Source organism: Hetaerina americana, unplaced genomic scaffold (assembly GCF_022747635.1).
Source record: "Hetaerina americana unplaced genomic scaffold, ioHetAmer1.1.p SCAF_19, whole genome shotgun sequence".
Lineage (NCBI taxonomy): Eukaryota > Metazoa > Arthropoda > Insecta > Odonata > Calopterygidae > Hetaerina > Hetaerina americana.
In genome coordinates, this window is record NW_027286752.1 from 6,251,683 (window position 1) to 6,267,153 (window position 15,471).

General features: G+C 43.1%; 1 protein-coding gene across 1 annotated transcript in view; it reads left to right on the plus strand.

The window, feature by feature from the left end:
* Positions 1-15,471, plus strand: part of sfl (N-deacetylase and N-sulfotransferase sfl) — a 622,535-nt gene that overhangs the window by 98,183 nt on the left and 508,881 nt on the right. The window contains exon 3 of the mRNA XM_071584433.1: positions 3,035-3,100. The gene's annotated coding sequence lies outside the window, so the exon portion shown is untranslated. The remainder of the gene's footprint in view (positions 1-3,034; positions 3,101-15,471) is intronic.

The window sequence follows — 15,471 nt, forward strand, 5'->3', positions numbered from 1 at the left end:
CCCGCCTTGTAACTTTCTTAAATTGAATACAAACCCAAGCATTCATTTCGGTTGCCCCGAGTGAAGGGATTTCGACGCGAATGGAGTACGTATTGATATCCGCCTCAGTCCTTCTTCGTGTTTGTGCTAAAGAACCATAAATCTCGGATAAGCCTATAAATTCTTCCCTCCTGCCAAGGTGCCTCCTCTCCCACTCCATCTTCTTCAGCTTTCCGCCCTTGTTTTACGATCGCGAAAGATTCCCATTTTCCCCGTGCGCGCTGGCAAGCGATTGACTGCGCGTTCCCAATCCCATCTCTTTATCTCTCCGCGGAAAACGGATTCTTCGAATTTTTCGAATCGCGTTGCAGAGTCGAGTTCTCCTCACGGACGGCTCTGTTCCTCCCTCCCTCTCGCTTTTTTCCCCTCTCCACTCCTCCTTTTTTATATTCTTCCAGGGCCGGCTCGTCCCCGTCCGTTCTCGTAATCGAAAGTCTATTTGTTCTCGTCCCCCTTCCCATTCGTCCCGGCTCCTTCCAAAAGGTACGCCCCCCGATGACCTTACCGCCCAAGCGAGCCTTCCGTTAACGTCCTCCGACGGTCACAGTTTTTTCTCGCGTTCCCGTCAATCGGGCGAATGCGAATGAATCGCTGGATCGTTTTTCTCCTCGTTAGGGCGGAGGAGGTGATGTCCGCCGGCGTGGGCGCGCATTCACTTCGGCTCACGACAACGGCGTCCCCGTAACGTGTTTTAAATGATGCGACGAAAGGCGACGACGGCTATCACGCTCGCCCCTCCTTGTTTCGCATCACGTACGACAAGACTTCCTTGTTTGAGTGACGTCAAATCACCGGATGTATTGCTCGTGCACTTCTTATCAGCGGCTATCTCATCGAATGCCCGGGCATCCGTCCGATAGACTGTGTGTACAAGGTACGCGAATTGAGGCCATAAAAACTTTATTTTGCAAAATATAGTCTACATCGATTTTGTCCCCTTCAAAAGTTCTCTCCATTCGTTGATATGAACTTATTACATCTTCTTTTCCACTCTTTAAAGCACCCTTGGAAGTCCTCGTCAGTTAGGCTTTATTGTTTTCTCCTCGTTTCTTGCTTTATTGTGTCCACATCTTCCCAGTAATGTCCCCTCATCACATTTTTGCATTTTGGAAATAGGAAAATATCGCTGGGGGCGGGATCTGGCGAATGAGGAGGATCATCAAGGATAGTGATTGAATTTTTTGCCAGAAACTGGCGAACAATCAATGCTGAATGTGCAGGTGCATTGTCAGGGTGAATGATCCATCCATCATGTTCGGTTAAAATAGTGTGCACTGTTGATTTTCCTAAATTCAGTTCATCAGCCATCATTCAGACAGTTTTCCGACGATCGCTAAGGACAAGGGACCGCACACGATCAATGTTGTCGTCAACACATGTGGTTGAAGGTCGTCCCGGCCTTGCATCATCCGTGGCGTCTTGTTAAGTAAACGCTCAATCCACTTGAAAACGGATTTTTTCTTCAGAGCGATATCACCGTAAGCAGTTGTCAGCATTTCACTAAGTTCTTGATAACTTTAACCGCACTTCACCAAAAACTTGATGTTTATTCGTTGCTCCGTGATTTCCTCAATTTCCATTTTCGACAAACAGTAAAAACAAGGACAGCAGGAACTAACATAACTGGCACCATACGCACAGCTCGACGATCCACCAAGCACAGATGGCTCATTTGGTTACAGGCAACTAGTGCTGCTAGTGGGCTGGGCTATAGCCTGCGTCATGGCCGCCAGATTGCACCAGTTCGCGCATTTATTGTACAGCTACGTATTCTCGCAATAGAAAGCGGGAGTGGATTGATGATCCATCGTTCCTCATCACCGAGTTTCTTATTGATGATCGTGGGGCTGTTCACGTGCAGGGCAATGTCGCACGTGACTCTCTGTTTGTCCAGCCATTACAGTGACAGTGAATAGGTGTCTATTAGTGCAGTTAACCGCGAAACTGATTCGATGGGATTTGATCCACGAATCTCGTCACGGGACGCATCCAATGCCTTCACGCTTTCCGTCTCGGGGCATTCCCATTAAACACTCGCTCGTCAGGCAAGGAGAATAAAATGAAATGTTTCATTTATTTACCGAGTCCATGTTAAGCATAATTTAATAAGAAAACGTTGGAAACCCTAGTCTGCTCGCCAGTACACGTAAACGGCTCCTATTAGCCAGCTCCTAGTCTAACTCCTCCCTTATTGTGTAGGCATCTCGTGCTTAATTACCATGGTCACTCACTACCACGTGTGAAATCTCTTAGCATAAAAGAGTTCTTCTGACCTTAGACGTGATTTAATAGGATGCCATCGGACTCGATTTAATAGAATGCTATCGCTCGATCAATCCCCTTCAAGCCATCAACGGCACTGGCCTTCGTTTTCTCGTTCGACCTTTTTCGTTTAGGTAATGGCATGATACAAAGAGGCCTATGGCAGGCTCGTTGGCAACGTTCTTGTATTATATTTTTATGCTATGAAGTATTCGCCCACGAAAATACCTTAACACAGAAGGAGAAACATTAATGACTTTTGATTTGTGGAGATGCTCTCACCAATCATTAGATTTCCGTGAAGGTTGAGGTCGACGTTTTGAACCTATTGGAAGTTAAGTTAGAAAAAAATGAGACAGGCTCGGCGAAGGTACATATCTCTGATTCATAAAAAAGAATGAAGTATTGGTGTTTACTCTTTATTGTTTTTTTCAAAATGCATTCTATCAATGTCTAATACTAATCCAGATAATTGAAACTTTCTAACCCAAAAGATTTGTGGCTGAAAAAATCTATCACGTTTTCTTTCTTGTTTTGGACTAGTCAAAATCAAAGTTTTTTCTTCATCGCGCTTGGTGAAAAATCGGTGTATATTTTGTCTATTTACATCTGTATTGAATTTTCATTCCTTATAGCTCTTTATTTTCTATATTTTGAAAAAAAAATTGATAAGTTCGAATATTTTGTTCAAAATGTCGCACAGAAAACTAACGCGTTTTCTTTTTATTTTCAGATCCCTCATCACTTTTCATCTTCGAGGTGCTTCATGATGCATGATACATCCGAGGCGTAGCCTAAGGTAAGACAAAGGTCCTTTTTTCACCTACTAAATCATTAGATAAATCAATTTTGTGCAGTAAGCATTAAGTCGCCTCACTTAAATGGGAAGTTCGTACGTGTTTATTTTTCGATGACGTTCACCATCTAAATGTTGGCATTACTCGTCCTTAGTTTGCATTTTTCTTTGTAAGGTTCGAAGTGTAAGTGGAAATTGAATCCTCAAGTACAGTTGAACTTTGCCAAGGTGAAACGCGGCGAGCTTAAATGTGGCCTAGGTAATATTCAGTAGGCGGAATACTTTAATCAAACCATCCAATATTGGCAGTCGAATGAATTAGCGCATCTTTGGTTATTTTTACTCATTCCCAAGAACCAAATCGCTAAAATTGGAGATATCACCTCTGGGATTCCCTATAATAGGGAGAAATTACCACAAATTCAAGGTAAAATGCCGGGCATAAAGAACGAATAAAAACAATTTCTTTTCTATATAAAAGACTTGTTGTTTGGAACACCTTACCTGCAAAACTATTGGAGCCCTTTCCTAACAGAGTGCATACTTTTAAGAAAAGATGTAAGGAATATGGGTAATAATTTGATTGATGAGTGGTCTAAAATTTTATGCAACAGCTTAATTTTTTTTATTTATCTTTTTTTCTTGCTGTTTGATTGATGTTAGTGGCATGGGGATTTTCTTGCTTTGTGAAAGAGATTTGTGTTTTTAATTTCCCTTTAAGTGCACTTTTGTTTAATGACTGATTTTACCTTTGTGATTCTTTGGGACCTGTGTGCCATCTGACACTGTCTATCTGCACATGTGAATTTTTATAAATAAATAAATAAATAATACATTTTTCATTGCCAAGGTACGCTTCTCGTTCGGTAATGAGTTGATCGGTTGTGACTCCAATCTGATTTTTTCCGGAAGTGCACGTTTCTGCAACGTCCTCTGCGGTCATCAGGTACTGCTGACCAAAGTCGATGCCCCCCACCCCCTCAATGCGCACCCACATTATTGTAATATTGGTTCCGGAGGAGGTCGTCTCATAAACTTTCGTCGCGTGCGTCGTCATTCAGCCCGAGCGACCGCAGCGCCGCTCAAATTGTCGATTCCAACAATGAAAGGAAAAAAAGCGCCGACCATCCACAAAACAAAAATATCTCCCACTTAAGGGCCGGGTCAAAAGGAGAAGGATTAATGGCCCGGACCGAGTCTAAATTGGAGGCTTTTTTTGTTCCTTGCCGGGAGCCGAACATATACAAAGGGAAGAGGTCCCACTATCCGTCTCTATGAATTTTCGTTATTGCATTACTGAAGGAAGAGGTAAGAGGGTTAGGTTTTATATGAATCTCTCGTCTGGTTCCGTCCCCTCCTATGCTATATCGTCGTCATTGTCGTCGAAAAGGAAATTACGACACGCAAACCGCTCTTCAGATTTTTTTCATTTTCGTTCCACCCCCTTTTTTTCCCAATAATCGCCGTATAGAGGGCTGTAATCTCCTCTGCCGGGGTCCTCCCTTGCTCCCCCCCCACCCCTCACCACCACACCACCAACCCCCCTTCTGACGCCTCCCCTTTTCCCGCTGCCCACCCTCGCAACCCCTCCCCTCGCTCTATCTTTTTCGCATTTCAACCATCAAGAGTCGTTCCTCCTCTCCGCCCCCGCAGAAGTTCCTCCTCGGAACGAAATATGTGCTTTTTTCCCCCCTCGAACGCCCCACGCCCAGTCAACGCGTTTTATTTCGTTTGCGACTTGAATTTTTTTTTCATTTTCCGCTCGAATTCTCTCGTTATGGTTTTGTCTCACTTTTGTGCGATCTGAAAAAATGGAAGAGTAGGAAGGGGGGGACGAAACAAAAAATTGGCGGGAGGGTCCTGATGGCGGGGATGAGATGGCGCCACCATTTCGATCACCACACGTAGACACGCCCGCACTTCTTTTGACATTTCGCACCATTCCCCCACACCTTCCCCTTTTCGCCACCCCCCAACCCACCCACCCACTTCACCCCCCTCCCCCGCAAACGACTCACCGCATTCGGACAACCGGGAGGGCCCGATTGGGACAGGTTCGTAATAAAAAGAATAAATGAAAGAACCAAAGCGCATAAGAATGGATTTGATTGTTCGGTGGGGTTTTGATGGAACCGCGATAATTTTATCAGGCCGGCTCATCCACCGCCATTCGGGCGGACTCCTCCTCCCCCCAAAGAGGGGCCCGCACCCTCGAGAGCCCCAAGCGAGAACGACCTGTTTGTTTCATTCATGTGGTCCCCGACCTCTCTTTCATTCCATCCCTCTTTTCACTCGGTGCCTTTCCTATCTTTGGTGGCGTGGTGGCCGATAACTTGTGATATCTCCCTAGCACGCATGCCGTCATTCGCCCTGCTTTTATCGTGTCGGATATCCCCCCGATTCGACCCGTCCCACGCTTTGCATTCCGGGGCAGAGATCACCTCTGCAGCGGAATTTTCGAAGCGTGCATTTGAAATTTCCCTCCCTCTTGTCTTTTTAAAAAATACCTATCCATTGTTCCCGAGAAACCAATCAATGGGGGGGGGCGCATTTCGAGGGAAATTATTTGTTATGGTTCATTCCGGCAACTGTTTCGAAGTTCTTCTTTTTTTTTGACTGACACATTCTACATCTACATAATACCCCGCAAGCCGCCGCAAGGGCGTGTGGCGGGGGGTGTAAGGTCACCAACCGTAAAAAGGAAAAATACCACATGCAAAAAAACAACACGGAAAATTACACCCACAGCAGCGCACACACTCATGCAAAAATCCCTTCATCCAATACTCATGCAAACACATATACCGCAAAACAACTAAAAAACTGCACCCCATGATGCAGCACGAAAGCCATCCTACAACACGGAAGCCAGGACACAACAAGCAAGAAATTGAAACACCACATGAAAATGCACCACGAAACACTCTGCCCCCAAAGAGTCTTTAAAAGGCAGGGAATGCGACCCAACGTTGCAGGTAGCAGGAATTTCCCCCCGCGGAGAGGGACGAGGGATTGAAAGGGAAACTTGAAAACAGATGAACAGAACACGAATGAGGTCATTCGGGAAGAATGTGTTATTATAACAAAACACATAAGGTTAGTGGAAGAGCATGCATTTAAATACAACTAATTATTTTTTAGACGCTGAGGGTGGCAAGTGGAATTTTTGCTATCTATAACCCTGCAGTTGCTATCCCGTATTGTCCGTGGGAAGAAGGAGTCCTTGAGTCGGCTAGTTCTGGCATCTATCTCCCGAATTTTATATGCATGATCCAAGCGACCAATGTATGTAGGAGTACGAATAATTTGCGAGACCTCGGTGCTGAAACATGCGGATCTAAATTTATTTAATAATTTCAATCTTGCATTGAATCGTCTCTCAGCCAATGATTCCCACCCCAAATCCATGAGCATTTCGGTGACGCTTTGCGTTTTATCGTAGGAATTTTTTACAAAACGGGCTGCCCGGCGTTGAACCTTCTCAATTTCCCGAATGAGACCTTTTTCACTCGGATCCCACACGCTGCATGCGTATTCTAAATGAGGCCTTACAAGAGCGTGGTAACAAAGTTCCTTGACCTTCGAATCACTTATGCCGACAATGCGTCTAATGAATCCCAATTTTTTATATGCTTGACCGCAGACTTTACGTATGTGAGTCCCCCAAGTTAAGTCTTTTGTGAATGTGACACCTAGGTATTTTACCGTATCAACTACTGCTAGGTCACCTCCAGCTAATTTGTAAGCAAATCCCGTTGATCTTTTAAAGAAATTTACCACTGAACATTTATTATAATTTAGAGTTAATCCCCAGTTAGAACACCATTTAGTAATGCAATCTAAATCCTGCGCTAGAACAAAACGATCCTCATCCCCAGATATCTCCCGATAGATCACCGTGTCATCCGCGAACATCCTAATTTTACTTTTCACTTCGCGGTTCAAATCGTTAACAAAAATCAAGAAAAGCAACGGCCCGATCACACTTCCCTGAGGTACCCCCGACGTGACTCGAACGCTGTCTGAACTAAACACATTTGAAATGAGTTAATGAGAGCACAGCTTTAGAGAGTGGTAGCCTCGTATGGATTATGTGGAATCTTTCCGCGCTATCCGAAACACTATATGCTCTATACACTATGCACTACTATAAGTTATTTGGACTTGTGTGCCTTCTTTGGTGGACTTCGGTTATGATATTTTTGCTCTAGTCTTACCTGTTTTAGTGCCTTCGAACGTTCGACGGAAACAATTCGACGAAAAATTAATGGTTCGAATTATATTTCCTCTGGCCGAAATTAGGAAATAATTTCGTTAACGCTTGGGAAATAATGGGACTCAAACTAATATATGCTGATTCTGTAAAAATGAAACATAAAGAGTTTAATAAATAATATATATTGTAGGGAGGTAATTTCTGTCCAAATAAAGGCAAAATAATGCTCACGCCTGTTGAAATCTTAAATTGAAACTCCTAAAAAAATGGATTTAGTGCTGAATAGTATTTCTTTTTTTGTGAAGGAGTCCAGGTGTCTTTTTTTCCTTGATTTAATCTATGTTTCACTGACATGATGTCATTAACGCCCGAGTCTTTTTCCAAAAGGAGAAAAAGGAAACCTCTTCAGGGCATAATTATTGCATAGTAATCTTGTCTGTTGTTATTTCGACTGAGAGTTGCCTGCATAAAATGTACTCGGCAGTGTGTGCATAAAGTTCGGATGTACTCTCCTGGATTTAAATGATATTTTTTAGTCGGGACCAAGAGCGACTTACCTGATTAACAGAGAACGCGATAGTTTTCCTCGAGGTAGCAAGCGGTAATACGTGAAAGCTATTAAATTTTCATGTGAAAACGGTGAGTTTAGACCCAATCATCGAAAGGGCGAAGTTCAATGAAACTTCAGTGAACTACTTCATCAATAGCAGCAATTATATTCTTGTCTTGGGGCCAGTGATGAGACCAGGATTCGAAACATGGTCCTTGTGATTTTAGCGTCCATCGTATTTTATGCAGTGTAATAGAATGTGTGATACCATTCTGTTTGGGACGAAGACGGGTGAAGTAGTAACGGCATTAGAAGAGGAGTTCTCTTAGGCAAAGAAGCTTTTGCTGAGAGGAGGGCAAGGAGTGTGATTAAGGATCAGATTAAAGATCAGATCAGATAAGGATAAGTGTAAAGTTGGTTAAAATTATTATACAAAAAGTATTTTTGTAAGTTTCAGATACTCGACGTGGAAGGCTAAAGGATAAAATTAGGTGTTTTAAGATGTGGGTTAGGAGGAGAATAGAAGAAGTTAAATCGACGGATGGAGAACAAAAATGAAGATACCCTGGCCATGGTAGGAGAGGACTGGGGGTTAATGGAAGAAATCATAAGGTAAATGACGTGGTTGCAAAAGATTTTGATTGACGAAGGAAAGTCTTAAAGTGTGCTAGAGGTGTGTTTAAGGTTAGACAAGCAAGGTAGTGGGAGTAAAAGAATAAGCTTATTGGAAGGAATGAAGGAAGGCTGAAAGTATGCAGAATTGAAGGAAAGAGTAGTGTTTTACATTGTATAATGTTGGTTGCGCCGAGAAGTGTAGCTATGGTTAGAGTCCTGTATGCATCCAAAAATTACGTACCTTAACCGGCAACTGCATTGTAATAATTTAAAAATAATATTATACTCTAATTATTTCTAATAATTTTTAAGGTGTTAATTCCGTAGACATCCATTAAAACGGCCAATCCTTTCTTTAGTGAGACGTAGGTAGCTTGACCCCCTTATTGATCAGCGGTGTTACAGTTTCTGAACTATCTTCCCTATCGCGGGAAACAATTTCCTGGGGTTTCCCCATATGGAGAGATATTATGTTAGCAGGTCGTAATGAGCTCCACTCTTCCCTTTGTGTTCTCTAAATTCGTTCCTTGGCACACCTCTTTAACTTCCGAAAGGGCATCCGAGTCGAGCTCCCCGGTCGTTAAGAGAAAAGGATCGGAGCTCCCGCCCTTTGCTTTTTAATTCTCTTTTTTTACTCTCTCGGCGCTCAGTACAGGGAAAGCATTATGCTCTCCTAAAAATGCTGACTTTCGCTTTTCAACGGAAATCTATACAGGTTATGAGGTCCTCTGGATACGATTTGACCATATTTTGATAATATCTCTCTTCGTGTTTCTTGTGTTAAGCTAAAAGCTGTTAAAGTGAAGCATAAAAGTTTTATGCTAAATGCAGTCTAATTGAATGAGATACAGGCGAAATATATCAAAAATGAGGGACAATTAAATGAGGCTATTCGTATCGTTGATTATTTAGGCTTGATTGAAAATTTACTTTGAAAATTAACTTTCCATTTTTATTGAAGTTTTCTGAAAATTATGCATTATTGAAACTTGATGAGGAAATATCATTATGCATTAAACTTTCGAAATATATGTAATATTGCCTGGACTTGATCATGCCTGAAGATATTTTGATGAAAATGAAGTGCTTCCTGCTGTCCTATTTTGGCGATCGCCTCCTATTCCCTGTATTTTATAGAAATTTTCACTGCTTGCATGATTTATATGTGTAATAATGGTAACTATTGGATAACCTAAGTAACAAAATCAATAAATGCCAACGGCAGTAAATTTACCATCTACTACTAAGGAAAATTTAACGCAGAACAATAAAAAGGAAGGAAGTGTAAGGAAATTTCCTCCAAGGGTATATAAACCTTTTAACGGTCTCGCCCATATTATAAATCATTTTGAAAGTAACTAATTTCCTTGCTCGTGTATGTAGTTGCAGAATATTTACTTGTCTAAAAATGAATCGAGATCAAAGAGAGCATTGCAATTAGATATTATACGAATAGATAACATCATAACATTTAGCGTGTGGCTTAGATACTGCAATTAATGAAATTTTGCAAAATAAATAATAAGGAAACTTGATCCATAATACTAATTAAGAAAATTGTACCCTCTAGTGGTAGGATTTATCAAAGGCCTACCCTAACGGTAGACTCAATTAAATCCATAATTACAAGAGAATGTGCAATCATGGATGCTCATTCATTTTCCTTGACATCTTTATGAAAGTGAAATTTTTATGACGGAATTGCGATTGCAAATTTTCAAATAGAGAGGAGAGGATGTTATTGACTTTCAATTAGGGATCCTTCCTCATGATATAAATACAATGTGAGGAACGTTAGCAGGTCAAATTTATGTATTCATTAGGATTAATTGAACCTCTACCAAATTACACACCCATCCCTTCTCGCGCAAATGACCTCGGTTGTCGCTCGCTAGGGAATGATAACTACATCTACTACTGGAAAGAGCACGGTGAGCACAATACAACAGTGTACAATATAACCACTAAAATGAACCGAAATTTTGGTTTGTTATGAAAAGGCTGAGCTCGTCTCGCTATAAACCGTACGCTGATTGAATTTGATACATCAGGGCAGATCATTGGCACAATTCTCTCTTTACTGTGCGCGGTTTCCCAGGTCGCCGAAAAATTATACTGTAGCTTTGGTGAAACTTTTGGTGTTCCGATTCATAAAGCAGCTTTGGACCGAGCCATCCAGGCAAGAATGCAAACGATCTACCAATCTGCTGGGCAACCGTGACACCTCTCATATTATTAATTACTTTTTTGCTTTACATTGATTAACAGAAAAGAAATGCCGCAATTACGAAAAAGGAAAATTCCCGGCCACGTAAGATTTTTTTCACCCTCTCCTACCATCGCGCAAGTAGGATTTGCGATTCAACCCCCGTTAACAAATCGCTTCGCCGGATTGTGCGTATTTTCCGCGTCATGTCAAGTCTCCTTTTGCTTTCTTCCGTTTCGACTCCCCATTCCGCTCCCTCCTTGTCTCTCTCTCTCTCTCTCCATTGAATTCCCTCGTCTCCGCCTACGTTCATTTATCCCGTGCTTCACAGTCCTCCCAGAATCCCGCATTCCTTTTTTTTCCTCCCCCTTACTCCCTTCCCGCTTCACCTGTCTCTCGTCTGGTCTACGACTACGGTTTCATCAACGGTGCACTCTTCACCCGAGACCCCTTTATTTTTTTGTTCGCTCCCCACTTTTTATTCTCTTTTTGTTCTTTCCTCTTTTACGCTCACATAAAAACACTCAGCCCCCAACCCTCCTCCCTCTTTCTCTCTCTCTATCCCCCCTCCCCTCCGTTCCCGCCCTCGACCTTTCCAAGTTCTACACATTCGCAATTTATTTCCCTGGTCTCATTTTTTTCGGTATTTATTGTCCGTCTCATTTATCCTTTGCCAATTTCGCTCGGGAGACCCACTCATCCGCCATTCTGGAGGGGAAGAAGGCAAATAAAAAGAAAATAGCTCGCTCCGAACCCCCACAGCCCACCTCCCCCCTCTCGACCGACCAGCCATTCCACCGTCCCTCCCTCCCACCCCCATTCAGCCACTTCCAAACCCTTTCCCTCCCCAGCCCTGTCGGTACTCCCGTATAGGAAACACGAAACACACTCGCTCCACACTTATCGCCGCCTCCTCCCCCCCTTCCGCCTCTCACTCACTCGGAGCTCTCGCCTCTTTCTCCGCCTTTCCATCTCCCTTGTCTCCATCTCGAAAGCCTTCGCACAGCTTCCCTCTCCTGTCGCACGCATTCGCACCCCTCCCACCTACCCCACTCCCCTCCACCCCGCCACTACCTCCGCCTCCCTCGAAGTTTCCCATGCACGCCGCACCGTCAGCCTAATTGGACGAGTCGATCTTTTCGGGCGGGAAACTTCGGTGTCCACGGCAGTCTTTGCGCTCGTGCCAACCGAAGGGAGCGTGTATTGATGCGATGCGAAGGCCACTTTCGAGTCGCTCGTGCTTCGGTTCTCGCGTCGCTGGCTGTGGCGTCTGTCGATGGTCAAGGCTGACGGTGCGCCAGTGCACTCACTATATATGTGCATATGTGCATCGTTGGCATTTTCTTCCGCCATGAAAATAATTCATCCTCAGCAAACTCTGCTAAGTGCATTGAAAAGTCGGTACGATAAGTATGGGATGAGAATAAATGTAAATAAAAAAAACGTCATGCTGTTAAAGCTTTAGAGTATAAAGAGAAAAGCTTATCTAAATGTTAAAATGGGAAGGCAACAACTAGAGATTGTGGGATAGTTTATCTACAGGGTTCGTCCGGAAAATAAGTGTACTGAGCTCAGGAAAAAAAATTTATTACACTTTTACATATCTTAAGCTAATATTCCTCAAAATTGGACCCTTGTGAGTCGATACACTTGTTCCAGCGGCGTTCCCATTCCTGGAACGCTCCCGCGAAGGCATCATCGGGAACCTCTCGAAGACACGTCGTCACGGCCTCTTTGACGGCGTCCAAAGTCCCGTATCGCGTTCCTTTTAAACTCCTCTTTATCTTCGGGAACAGAAAGAAGTCCGGTGGTGCCAAGTCCGGGCTGTAGGGCGGGTGCGGCAGCGTTGCCACGCCGTGCTTGGCCAAGAAGTCCGACACGACAAGCGCGGTGTGAGACGGCGCATTGTCGTGATGCAGCCGCCAGATGTTTTTGATCGCTGGCCGGACGCGGGCGACTCGTTTTCGAAGATTACACTGCTCTGCTATCATCCGAACACTAAGACGACGATCAGAGTTCAGTACATCGCGAACTTTTCGCACATTTTCGTCGGTGAGTGTCGTTGATGGGCGTCCAGGCCGTGGTTCGTCGTCGACCTCTTCTCTGTCCTCCACGAACATCTTGTGCCACCGAAAGATCATGTTTCTGGACATGGCTGACTCCCCGTAAGCCTAGTTAATCATACCGACAGTTTCGGTAGACGATTTCCCAAGCTTTACCGCAAATTTGATGGAATAACGCTGCTCCAAAAACTTCGGCATCGCGTTCCGTGACGTGGGTCGAGCGTGGAGGTTCGCGTTAACAGAGCTCCTCACTACACCACAGCTCAGAGCCGACTGCCTTTTTCAGCGTCGCTTGCCAACATACCCCCCTCCAATCGCAGCCCGTCAGAGCGGTGCTGGGCGCGCCTGGAGCGGCGGGAAAAAATCAGTACACTTATTTTCCGGACGAACCCTGTATATCGGAATCGTTTTGGACGAAAATGGTCAAAGTGGTGCGGGCATAATGGTGTAAAAAGTTAATATGGAGCGTAGTTTTGTGCGTTGGGGAAACATAGTCAGTGAAGCAGAATGATTGGCGTAGGTTACCAACGATGATAATAATTTCGCACCGTGCTCAAAATTTGTTTATTCAGTAATACTAACACTGTAAAATCGACAGTGAAAACTAACGTTGTAATTTGCTGCAGCTCATGTGTAGTTTCACGATGTTTCGCTTCACTGCTCTCTAATGTGACCCCTCAAGTCAGCCACATAATTAGACTATAGTGAACCGAAGCGCGTTTTGTCGCTTATGGTTAAAAATACTGAGAATTAGATAGTTCATTTCCATTAGAGATTTATTGAACTTCCGCGAAGTCTCGCGCGACTCCGATAATGTAGTATGAAATAGTATCCTGCCTTTTTTCCATGCCCCATTTTTTTGGAACAAAAGTTTTTCTCTGACTGACACGCGTTTAAAAGCTGCGGTATTGTGTACTTAGATGTGCAATTTCATTCGAATGATGCCATGTAAGCTGAGCACTGATTCCTTCGATCATTGTATAGCATTTCGAAGGTTGGGAGAGTACTTGCTGGAGGATCACAGAAATTCTTGAGCCCGAGAAAAGGGAAGCTCATTCGAGTGCGATACTCCGGGTTGCCTTTTCTACACTAATATGTTGGAAGGGAGTCGCGAAGGAAAATCGAAAGATTATTTGCGTAATCTTGATTTTTGCATTGAATGAAGGATGAATTAAGGTTAGCTCAGGACTGATGCAGGACTGGTAGGATAACGGTTGACATATATTTTCGGAGCGTATCCACGTCATGGTTATTCCTCGCCCTTATGTCATACCATAACTTTAATTGGTATTAATCCGTGCTGTCACCCTCGGTGAGGAATCATGCGTCTTTCCTAATTTTGACTTTCCCCTTCCGATGTTTCAAAACTTAGCCTCTCTCACTTCTTGATTGTCGTCTCGGAGGATGGAAATATATGAATCTATATTTTCGAAATGAAATGAGGCAACACGCGTATTAGACATTTATATTCAGTTTCCACTTCTTCAATCCACCACTTTTATTTTACTATTACTTAAATAAAGTGGTGGATTGGAACAAAGTTTTTCTTTTTCATTTATTAAAATGAACTTCCACAAAGTTGATGCTGAAACTATTGAGATAATGTACAGGTTTTCTTGTTAATTCTGTTTTTTTCACGGTGGCGACTATCCGTGTTCAAGTTGTTAAGTTTCTGCATGCTCATTTCTTTATGCACCTGTAGTTTCGGTTTTTTCTTGTTTCATTCCTTCCGAGAACGTCTCCTAAAAGTATTAATTTTGATTTTCTAAAAGTGATCGTTATCTGGAATTCGGGAAAAAATCTTTCCAATATGTGTTCTCCCGTGGTTCTTCAAACTGGAAATGACACCAATTGATTGTCTAATCAATATTTGTAAACGTCATATCTGTCGACATTCGATTAATTTTTACTTTATCACATCCTTGTCTTTAAAATCACTCTCCTAAGCCCTGTGAGTTGCTTTATGGAAACTCTCCTCAATCATGTCTAATTGTGACCTGGTTCGCCCTTCTATCTCAAGAACAATGTGCCAAAAGACGACTTGGGTGAATTTTAATTCTGATGAATCCTTAGCTCACATTTCTTCTTATTCGAATTTTTCATGACTGTTTTATCCATTCTATGAGTAGTTTTCAACGGCTTGGATCCTTTTTCATTGAGGATGGAGAACTAGCGTAAATTTGAGACTTTTTAAATATGGATGTGAATGGAACAGATGAAATGGTTGTAAAGAAAAACTGGTTGCTAGGTATTGAAGGGGAGGAAATGGGGTTGTTAGGGAAAATTAAGAAAAAGACGGAAAATGTGTATGCGGGACGTATGAAGGGGGTGTGGAATGTTGAAGTCTGTGACAGAGGGGAGAATGTTAAATGAGGGAGGAAGGGCAGGACGGGGAATGCCTTGGGAACCGCAATTATTATGAAGGGATGTAGTCAAGATGCATGTACGTCGAGATGAAGAGTAATTAGTTGTCGTGTATGGTGTAGCGTTGTTTGGCGTCATCTTAGATTTGTCTTGGGAATATAGCCATTGCAAGTCTTTTTGCGTTCATTGAAATATATTGATCGTTAGACTCATGTTAGTAATAGTATTTTATAGGTGAGGAATAACAGGGATTCTTAATTTCCCTAAGGTTGACTTTGACCCTTGTGAAGGGGTTGTACGAAGTTGGGTTAACCTCCCCTCTCATTATTATGTCAGCGGTGATCTAAGAGGCGACAGGCG